At 36.0% G+C, this 12003-nt stretch overlaps 1 protein-coding gene across 3 annotated transcripts in view; it reads left to right on the forward strand.

Moving 5' to 3' along the window:
• NAALADL2 (N-acetylated alpha-linked acidic dipeptidase like 2) overlaps nt 1-12003 on the forward strand; it is a 1170852-nt gene that overhangs the window by 72390 nt on the left and 1086459 nt on the right. For 2 of the 3 annotated variants that reach the window (XM_072961150.1, XM_072961146.1), the window contains exon 3: nt 11395-11457. The exons of the other annotated variant lie outside the window; for it this stretch is intronic. The gene's annotated coding sequence lies outside the window, so the exon portion shown is untranslated. The remainder of the gene's footprint in view (nt 1-11394; nt 11458-12003) is intronic. 3 annotated transcript variants of the gene reach the window in all.

Consider the following 12003-nt stretch of genomic DNA (forward strand, 5'->3'; position numbering starts at 1 on the left):
TATGATCCTCCAGCCCAGGCCTCTTCCTCTTACCTATTCTGCAGCAAATTGGTGTGTGATGGAGAGGACAGGTATACCACAAGGAAGTTCAGATCTAGTCTAATTGCACCGAACACATGGTTGTCCCAGTTTCCCTTTCAAAGACCAGAAGCCTGGTCAACTTTTTAAGAAAGCAAAAGTGGCAGCCTTTACATGATAAGTCTCTTTGTATTCTGGGTTTTAGCAAGCAAAGTCTCAGTGTTTGAATTATCCAGTGTAGAAAAGCTCTGATATTACAAAGATAAAATTTATTTGTGTCAGCATGTTCTCTCTCTCCCTTTGTATTTGTGTCTAGCTCTCTGTCTCTCTCTTTCTCTCTCTCTCTCACACACACACACACACACACACATTCACACATCACATCTATGAGACAGGGACATCAAACAAAAAACATTAAAGAGAGTTTTATTAGAAGCAATAATTCTGGCTCAAACCAGCATTTGGAGAGTATGCTTAATATACAGATTTTATATTATTTAACATAGGAATCACATTTCAAAGTAAATAATTTTTTTTATAAGTCTGAAAGATAAGATCATTTAGAATCTTCAAAATTAAGATCAGGGTTAACTGTTGGCAAAGTTGTCGAAATGAGTAAATGAATGAATGGAAGGTGTTTTTTTACTTTTGTTTGTGTGTGTGTGTTTGTGTGGGTTGTTAATTTTTTGTGCTTCCTGTCTTTCTTTCATTGCCCTTTTCTTACCTTCCTGTTTTCAATATCCCTTTCAAAGAAGTGCCACACACAATGGTGTCTGTATGTCCCACTGGGTGCAATGGAATCATTATCTTATGTGTCCTCTAGTTTGTTCCCATATTAATACAGCCAGTGGTTGAATAGACTCTTTTGGTGGTCATATAACACTAACCAGGAACTTAGAGATGCTGAACTGAAACTGAGGGTCATCATCAGTTAAGTTCATTACACCTGTAACCTGCCTTCGCTGGTCAAGCTCACTTTAATTGTTGCTATAAAAGGCTTGCATGTTCCCCAAGCATCACATAGCCTGAACAATGAGATGTTTGCCCAAGGTGCTGTCCACGAGCTTGGAGTCAGCTGTGACTAATTCTAGCTAAAGCTGGTTAAGACTGGTCAGGACCACCAACCCTCCCACTGGGCACGTACAAACGTCCGATTGGTGACCTTTTAACATCAGAGGGCCCCAAACGCCAACCTAACAATTACCTGACCTTTTTCTTCTCTCTGGTCACTTTCCCCCATGCTCCCCACGCCTCAGCTCTATCCCATAAATATCCCAAGACCCCTCGCCTTCCGGGAGGTGGATTTGAGCTTTGCTCTGTTATGTCCTCGCTTGGCCACTTCGTGAATAAACCTTTCCTCTGCTGCAAACCTAGGCATCTCAGTGAGTATCTTGCTGCTCTTCAGGGAAAGGGACCTGACTTAGTAATGTAACCTTGTTACATGTGAGACTGATGTTTAACAAACTATCACTTGTTTCATTAAAAATGCTTAAACAGTGGCAGTACCATTGAAATCGGTGTAGTCTTCCGTCAGGAAAACACATCATTTATAGTACATAGAATCTGGTTGTACTTAATAATTTCAAATTTTTATAATCATAACTCATATTCTGTCATTTCAGTATAATTTTGGCTTAATTCACATAAAAAATCCTCTATAAAAGTGGTATCAAGTAGTCACCTGCTGGAGTATTCTGAAATTTTTGTCTACATCTCTTAACCAAATGTACTTTGTTAAAGCTTTCCTGTAACAAATATGTAATAGATGGCTTAAGTTTTATAAGCAGAACCTAAGACAGGAAGAAAACAATGGAGAGACATGAAAAATAGCTGCTCAGTACTAGCTGGGTGAATTGAAAACCGAGGAAAGATAAGTTCTTTCTCTTGGGATTTTGCTGCCTGTTGGAACTTGTCACGTTAACTTTAGCCCACTTGCGGCTTCAAAATGCCTATTTATCTCATTTGTAGGAAAATGTCTTTTTCCTTATTTATGACTTTGCGATTCTTATATTGCCAGGTCATTGCCAACTTGTGCTTAAACATAACAAGCTAAGTATGTGTCTTATTCTTTTAGCAACTGTAATCATATAATCTGTAACATTTTTGCTTTTTTCCTCTTTTTAAAATTCAGTTTGTGAACAGAGTAGAACAAATACAATAGATACTTATTTCTCTGTGTCTCTCTGAGATACAATTGACATAATATTAGTTTCAGGTGTCAGTTTCATGATTCCATATGTGTATGTATTGCAAAATGACCACCACAAAAAAAGTCCAGTTAACATCCATTCACCATACAAAGTTAATTTTTTTTTCCTTGTGAGAACTTTCAAGGGACACTCTCCTAGCTACTTTCAAATATACAATACAGTGTTATTTACTGTAGTCACCATGCTGTGCATACATCCCCATGACTGACTTATTATAACTGGAAATTTGTACCTTTTTAACTCCCAGCATCGGCTTGTCCACTCCTCCTCCCACCTCAGGCAACCACCAATATGTTTTCTGTAGTAAACGTGAGCTCCATTTTTTTTGTTTGTTTGTTTGCATTTTATGTATCTGTTTATAGATTCCACATGTAAGTGAAAACATGTGGTACGTGTCTTTCTCTGCTTGACTTATTTCACTTAGCATAATACCCTTAAGCTCTATCAATGTTGTTGCAAATGACAAGATTTCCTTCCTTTTTTGGCTGAAAAACATTTCTCTGTATGTATATTGTGTATATATATATAGTACATTTTTTAAACATCTATTCATCTATTGTTTCCATGTCTTGGCTTTTGTAAATAGTGCTGCTGTGAACATGGGGGTGCATATATCTTTTGGAATTAGTGTTTTTATTTTCTTCAGATAAATACCCAGAAGTGGAATTGCAGGATCACATGGTAGTTCTACTTAAAAATTTTTGTGGAACCTCCATTCTGTTTTCCATAGTTGCTTCACCAATTTATATTCCCACCAATCAGACAAAAGTATTTGTTCTCCTTTCTCTACATCTTCACTTGTTACTTGTTGTCTTTTTGATTATAGCCATTCAGACAGGTGTGAAGTGATATTGTGATTTTGATTTGCATTTCCCTGATGATTAATGTTATTGAGCATTTTTTTATGTGCCTATTGGCCATTGGTGTGTCATCATTGCTAAAAATACCTATTCAGATAGTCAGAAAAATACCTATTCGGACAATTCTCTTAAAAAATTGCAAAACAAAAAGAATTTATTTCTATGAATATGGCGGGTTTCTTTATTTCTTCATTTTTTTGCCTACATCTGTCTTTCTCTTTTTTTCTCTTTTGAATTAACAAAAGCTCCTTGAAGTATGATCTGCTTCTTTATGATTGTTCCTAATGTTACATAATTAATAGCATCATATGTTAAAATTTTTACTGGAGTATGATTTAACTACATTAAAAAATACAATTGTCACCACCTCCTTATTTAATGATGAATATATCAGATGGCATCCGGTTCTTTTCTATCTTTGGTGTATCAAGGCACACGTAAGACAGTGACAGAATGATAATATTTTTATGGTGCTTAGTGGAAAATGGATACAAGAAGTGGCTTTAAACTGGAAGTAAGCAGGTGGCAGTGGGAGGGGGTGTTCAGCCTGCCTGGCCCTATATGTCTTGCTAAGGATTGACAGGATTGTCAAAGCATGCACAAGGTAGGAAGCCCAGTGAATTGCAGTAATGTCCTTTTGGGGGGTGATAATTAGGTTTCCTTATTTATTTAGTAACGGAGGTACTGGGGATTGGACCCAGGAGCTTGTGTATTCTAAGCACACACTCTACCACTGGGCTATACCCTCCCCCATGTGATAATGTCTTAATAGTTGTCTACATGCAATATCTTCAGATGAAAGTGAAAAATGCAGTCACTCTTCTTGAGGGTTTGTCTTTATGACTGATCACAACTGGGTTTTTCCCTAATAAGGTTTAACACATGATATACAAGCAGTCAATTTTGAGAAGCCCAAAGTGATATAGACAAGCCACTCAAATGATTGGATACATTTTAAACTTTTTATCCAGATATCTGTCATCTTTTAATATACTATTTGACACTTTTGTAATTAAAAACAAAACAAAAACCCTGAATAATAGCAGCTACCATTCTGAGGGGACCCACTATAGTTCAGGCCCTCACGAGCTCATTTATATCTTTATAACATCCCTGAAAAACAATGCTGATTGTTATCCTCATATAAGAGAATTCTGAGTTTCATAAATGTTAAGCAAGTAATCAGAAAGTACCTAATAAGTAGTGGATCTAGGATTTAAACAGGCTGATCTGATTCCAAAGCCTAAAATAAATGTGTTTGTTAAGTAGGATGACTGACTTGTAGCATTTGTTGAATAAATGACTTTCAGGTCTCCAGTCATAAGCTTTCACAAGCTCCCTGCAACCCATTTTCTACTGCTTTTGGCTTGTACTTCTCTGCATTCACCTGCAGCTCTTGTTTCAGCCAGTGGCTACCTTTCCCAGACAGTGTAGGGCATAGTGGCTCTGTGCAGACACTGGATGATGTCCTTGATCTCAGTAGCATTTGGAGCCTAAAACACCTGCTTTCAAATCCTAGCTCTGCTACTTAGTAGCTGTGTGACTTTGGACAAACAATATAACATCTCTGTGGCACAGTTTCTTCATCATTGTATAATGAGAGCAATAATAATACCTGCATTATATAGGATTGCTTTGCCTATTAAATGATTTAATAAATGTACAATATGATATGTTGCTTGGCATATAATAACCAATATTTATTAGCTATTATTACTTTTGATAATGATCATGTTTACTTTTTTATGCCTTTTCTATGGGAAACAACATTAGAGAAGTTTTAGCAAGTTGAATTTTTAAAGGACTAGCTAGTGATTACCAATTGCATTTTTTAACACTGAGCTTTTTGTTAGTGTTTTATCAATGAAATAACAGAGAGCCATATTCTAATTATTAATGTTTCTGTTAAGAATTTTGAATGTGTTGTGATATATTTCATGATGTAGGATGGCGGGAAAGGAAGTTTTCATGATGCTTAAGGGTACTGGTATTTAATAATTTTGTTCTGTTCTACTTTCTAATGTAGTGAGTGAAATATTGGGTTTCTAGGAAAGAGGTAGAAAATTGGGACACATCTGTGTGATAGTAAAAGGTCTTTAATTTTTATTTTAAAAATGTAATTAAGCTTTTAATTGTCAAAATTTGATGTGCAGACTGTTTTGTCAAAACTATCTCAGTTGCCAAGGAAATTCAATGGCAGGAAGCTTAGGAAGAGCTTTGTCTAGTTGGCAGATTCTAAAGAATCTGTCCTAATGGAGGGAGGAATTTGCATGGATAAAGTAGAACTATGGCTGATAAAAACATCCATCATATTTTATTGAAATTATATTCAAATATAAGTGTTTGATGTTCTGGGATTTCAGAGTGTATCTATAAAAATTCCACCTGGCCTCAGTCCCTTTCTTGCTTTCTTTTTCATATTGAAAATGGAACGCATAACTTCTCGAAATGATGAACTAGACTGAGGACTTGTCAAGTTACTACGTCCCGCAGGCCACATCTGGCCGTCCAGCTGTTTTCAGAAATAAAGTTTTATTGGAACATACACGGCCATGCACATTTGTTCACATATTGCCTGTGGCTGCTTCACACTGCAGCAGCAAAGCTGAATAGCTGCAGCAGAGACCGTATGTCCAGCAAAGTCAAAAATCTTGATTATCTGGACCTTTACAGAAAAAAAGTTAGCCTGTCTTTGAAGTAGGCAGATCTAAATACAAACACGAGAGCTTATTCCAGCTCCATGGTTCTTACTTTCTCTGCAGGAAAGATTGCTTTTCTTCACTAGGTTTTCCTAAGCACATCAGTAGTACTGATTTCAATATGACTCCTGTTCCATGTATTAGTCTTTTCCTTTTCATTTAGATTTTAAGTTCCCATAGAATGCTTAGCATTATAGGAATAGACTAATATAAAATATAACATGTCGCAGACATACAACGTAGGAAATGTGACTTTTAAAATATTGAATGGACAATTGATTCATCTCTTGTATAATCACCTTATTTTGTGAAACATTTGCTGAAGCAGTTTGTTGAGGTTAAGCACACTGACTTACATCGTTCATGCAACCTGAAAAAAATGATGTCAAATTATGGGTATTAAAAAGCATTAAAATGAATGAGCTACCATGAAATCATCTAGTTCTCACTAGCATCGATAAAAAGAAACCTATTTATTGATGTCATTATTTCCATGACTTTCTGCTTTTATTATTTTTTTTTGGATTATTTTAGTTTTCTCTTAGTTTAGAATCCAGAATTGAGTTCAGGACTCAAAAAGAGTTCTGATCAGTGCAAGAATGATGGTGGGGTTATTCTCTAACTCATGTGATCTTGTGAAAAGGACTGTGCATCATCATTATCATCAACAAATAAAATCCATGTAACGGATACCTCCCTAAAGTCTCCTTTCTCTTTTTAAAAATAAATTTGAATAAACACTGGGAATGGACGTTACTAGGAGCAGAATCCAGTGAGAGAGTTCGCTGTAAGGATTTTAGAACTTTTTCTGTAGTTCATTTGCAAGTAAGTATAGTTTAATGTGCTCTGGGGAGATGATGCTGATTATTTAAAAATTGAAGATGGAACAAGGAAACCCAAACAAAATGATTTATTTGCTTTTTGGTAAACTTGATTCTGTTTTGTAACCTTCGGAACATGGATTTTTATGAGTGATAGTTTTAAAATTTATATTCCCTCTAGAGTGTGTTGTTAATCATTATTGCTCTGCTGGGCCTCAGGATTACCTGTCTGCCTTGTAATGCAACTTTCCTTAATATTTACAATTGAAATACCAGTGGTTCTTAAGACATCTCATATATTTCTATGAATGAAATGGTATTCATAAGAAATAAAGGCTTGCCTCCAGAAATAAACTTTAAAATATTAAATTCCTCTTAAAAATTGTAGAACTTTTTAAAGACCAATGTGGATTTTGTACTTTTGAAATAAAATATCTGATCCTAATTGTTGTACTCTAATGCTCCAGAAGCTAGGTGAATTCATTATCTAAGGATAGTTATATTATAAATAAAAACAGAGCAAACAATAGGTACTTCATTTATAATTTAGTTCAACACCCCTGGCATTTATTAAGCTTCAACTTTGTGGAAGTTCCTGCAGGGATGATGACAGGTACCTATCTTTGGAGAGGAGGCTTGAAGACAGACAGGACTACTTATAAATTTTTAGAGTGTGCAGATCCATTATTATGACCTTAGAAGCTCTCACCTTTTGCAGAATAGAAAAGACACCTGGAATGGAAGTTGGAGCTCCAGCTGAAGTTCAGGGAAACATACCACATTTTTGGAACCTTTCTTACCCTTAACTAGTAGTAGCTGTTGGGAACTGTGTTATGAGCAGGGCTTGAGGGGTAGAAGCTATAATAGGTCCCCTACAAAGCAGTGTGTGATCTGGAGATGCAGATTTGATCCTGAACAAAGCACCCATGGGATTTTCAGCTCTGCCAAGTTCCCAGCACTATCAGGAAGTCAGTCTTGGTAATAATGAATAGAAAAGCAAAGCTGGGTCTAGAGCTTGCCTAAATTTGGGAGTAGCAGGGACAAATTCCCTTTTTAGCGGAGCTCTCCCACCCAAATCAAATTCATTTATTGAGTTCTGTAGGATTCAAAGAGTAAAAGGCAGACAGTACTGTTCTCAGGAGCTCATAGAATAATGAGGGAAACAGAAGTATACTTTAAGGTTTCCAAAGTCACTGAAGGAGGATTGGCTTGAGTGCCCATTTCACACCCTGATCTGTTCTGAGGAGGGGAGTGTTCTCAGAATTTCTGCCCAGACTCTTTTTGTCCCAGCATTCTTTCCCTTCTTCATTGAACCTGCTTAGCCTTTTTTACTCACTTGGTCCTGCACCAAACTATATATCCTACTGTCTTTCACAAGAAATCCATCACATTAAGCATGCCATGACAGTTATAAATTTATAAATTAATTGAATATTTGGCAGGTTGGATGGGAAAAAGATCACACCATGGAGCCCTCCACCAACCCCACTTCCTGTTTTCCCCATCTGATCATCTCTGCTGCCTCCCAGGGGCTAAGACGCCTAATACCTGTTGTTGTCATCTCTACCTAGCATATACCATCTGCCAAGGGCAGTCTAGTTTGCCCCTTCCTGCAAAAGTACTGGTGATTTTTCTTTAATATTGAATAAGTAATACAGAAATTGCAGATGGGACGGAGAGAGAGAGAAGCAACACAAAAAAACTTAGAGAGTTTAAAAGTAAGCAGATTTAAATAGTCAAATTGGAGCATGATGATTACAGTGTATGCCACTTTAAAACTCCATAGTAGATCTTGGATCAAATCCCTTTTAATCTCATTCCAACTGTGTGGTTGACAGTAAGGCATCATTCCAAAGTATCCCTAGTATTCTCTGGGTCAGAAAATTACTGCTTCAGTAAAAGAGAGGACATTTGGAACCAAAATTATAATATGGACCTTTGATAGTAAAACTGACTACTTGCAAGAAATGCAAGTTATACACAGAATCAATCAAAAGGAAAAGTAAAGTTATTAGGAAGAGATGAGATTCTTGTGGTTAGCTATTAAAAAACTCATTTTTCTTCACTTTAACCACCGTATTGTTGGCAGCAATTTAAAAAAGCAAATACATGCATGTATTAATATATATGCTTTAGAAAATATATTTTAATAATGCATATTGTTTATGTATATAAAAATTAGAACAAATTAGTACTTCTTAAAAATATTTGAATGACAGAATCTGCTATTAAATTTATGTCTATTATATATTACCCAATATAATTTAGTAAAAATAAGTACTTTAAAGCCATTTAAATAAAACTAAGACATTAGTTTGCAAGAAAAATGGACATTTATCACTTTAATTCATAACATATTTCAAAATATAAACAATGAAAAAATTTTGAGCTAAACTGAAGCTTGGGATATAGCTTTTTTGTTTAATATCGTTTGGGGTGCTACATAAGATCAAAGTACTTTGATGTTATTTGAATTTATTTTACATGACAGTTCCAGAAGTGGGACAGATTATTCAGTAGCTGAATGACATTGTCGCAGAGGCTATTTTTTTCTACCCTTCTGCTCTGCTATCCTCTAGATGTTAGCTTTGACCTCAGACCAATGTCCTCCATACTCAACAAGATGACTAAAGCAGTTCTAGACATTATATCTGTATTCAACAGCAGAAGAAAAAATATTTTGTTAGGAGGGTAGAAAACTTTGCTGGAAGCCCCCAGGACACCTTTCCTTCCATCTTGTTGGCTAGGTATGGGTAACATAGATATCTTCCAATCAATGCCTGGCAAAGGAAGTGAGTTCACTTTGATTGGCTGAGCTAATCAGGGCTGTCATGATTCTGGGCACAAGTCATCCTCCCCAGAGTTGCTTGGGAAAAAAGATAGGCACCTAAGATGAATCAGGGCTCTGCCTAGCAAACAAGAGGGGAAAAGGACTCGGGTTAAAAGCCAGCAGTGTCCACTGGAGAAGCAGAACATCAGACATTAGGCCAGTGGTTCTAAACCCTAGCTGCACATTAACATTACCTGGAGATCTTTTAAAAAATATTTTGAGTTAATTGTACTAGGTTGCACATAGATATGAGCATTTCACAAAAATCCTTCTGGTGATTTTAATGTGTAACTAAGCTTAAGTACCACTGCTCTAGGTAAACAGGATAGAATAAGGAAACAGAAACCTTCATGAGCCTGCACACATTTGAGTGTTCAAGCAGTTTTCCATCTCTACTGAACATTACCAAAAAATTAGCCATTGGCCAGCAGGGGAAGGCTACCAACACCAAATCTTAGACCACAGTTGATTTACCAACCTGAAATGATGCTCACTGCCATAGTCACTGGACGTTTTCCAAGAATGTATGGTATTAGGGTACTTAAATACCCAGACAGCCTTCATAGCCAAGCTGAGAAGGGGTTTTATGTAAAGATAGAAATGTTCGGCCCATTTTTGTGATGAGAGACCTGAATTTCAGAGAGGCTGTTAGTGGAAGAGTAGAACTAAAGCTCTTTTAACAGTATCCTGACAGTCAGATTCCTCCTTCTACTGTTTGTTGCTACTTTTGTCCTTGTTATATTTGAGAAATATGTCATTTGTCTTGGTCAAGGTAAAGCTTTGTAATTATAATAGCTACCATTTATTAACAAGATACCAAGAGCCAGGAACTGTGTTAGGTGCTTTATTCCTGCCCTGAAGTTCATTTAATCATTACAGAAATCACATGCAGTAAATAGTACTAGCTCTACTTCATAGATAAGGAAATTGGAACCCAGAGAGCTTGTGACTTCTCTGAGGTCTCTTAATTAGTTCATTTCTCTGGGATCTAGAATTTGAACCCCTAATACCATGAAATGCCAAAATGCATGTTCTTTTCATTTTGCAATGCACAGAGATTTGATTTTGTGCAGTTTACCAGTTCAGCAAATACCTATTGGTTGACTAATAGGTGATAGGTGCTGGGCTCACCCTGGGTTAAACTGCATTTTCCCTACACGGCATAATTTACATTTTTTTTAAGCAGTGGGTTTAGGCCAGTTGCTTTGCAGGTGCACCAAGCACTTAACATGTGGTCAAAGAACAACTGAATGAATAAATGAAGGGAAATCTTTAGATGCTTAATTTGGAGTTGCTCAAATTTTAAAGACCAGTGAAACTACCCTGAGAATAATTTTCTTTTCCAGAAGAACATATTAAAATATGAAATATAAAATATAAAAAAGTTAAAGCCTTTTAAGATGTAGTTTATATTGTACTTGATATTTCCAAACAAAGATTGAGTTACTGGGGAGTGTGTCTTAAGTTGTTCCGTCATACTCCACGTTACTGTTTTTAATATAAATAGTACTGTTTTAATAAAAATAAATAATAAATAAAAGCCCTTAATTGGCCTATATGGCTGACGTTTATTTAGATACTTGCTTTAGAATGTTTTCTTCTAATTGAAAGATAAGAGGAAAATAAACTGAGCAGTGGCTATTAAGGACTGACTGGTTTCACAGAGGTACTGTTTTCCAAATTACTGAGTTATGATATTGAAGATGAAGGGCAAGCTCCTTGTTGGGGGAAAGTGTGAGAGCAGCTCTAATGCGGAATCTCATTAGAGCAACTGTCAGGGTTCCTCTATTTTACCATCACCTCCCCTATTCTGTAAGAAGCAACTGTCGTTTTGAGTGAGTGTACTGCCAAAGAGGCATTTACAAATAAATGAAAAATGTCACGATTGATTTCACTCCTTCCAGAATACTGTGTGTCAGCTTTGTCACAAACTGTCTTTGTTACTCTCTGCTTTAGATCTCCCAGCTGGACATTGGAAATAGCTTTTGATGGTTTAGGGCCTCTTTCGTTTGACCCCAGGTAAGCCCTCTATTGGTGACTTTTTATAAATATTTGTAAAATGGTTTGAGCAGTTAGAGAAAACCTTTTTTCTCTGTAACTGCTATCATTTGTCAAATAGCATTTAGATGTCCATATCATTTACTTACATTTTTGGACATTAGAGAGAATTATTCCATACCTTATGGAGCACTGTAAAATTATGCAATCACATTTCACATTCTCTTCCCTAATACAACGGTTTGTTATTATCATGCTTAATGTAATAATAATGCTAATAGCAATATTACTTGTAAAGAAGATATATGGTTATGCTTTTCCTACATTTTGAAATAGATGTCTAATTTTTATTACTCTTTCTTTATCTTGGATATACGTCTTTCATATAATTTGTATATAACATTGTTGATACACATTTGTTATTACTGTCACCATGAACTAGTCCACTAGCACTACTGCCATCATGCGGACATTACTGAGGACGTACTCTGAGCCATACAATATGCTACACAATTATACAAAGTAGCTTATATAAATGGATCACAGTGGTATTTGAATTCTAAGTTA

This window comes from Vicugna pacos, chromosome 1 (assembly GCF_048564905.1).
Source record: "Vicugna pacos chromosome 1, VicPac4, whole genome shotgun sequence".
Lineage (NCBI taxonomy): Eukaryota > Metazoa > Chordata > Mammalia > Artiodactyla > Camelidae > Vicugna > Vicugna pacos.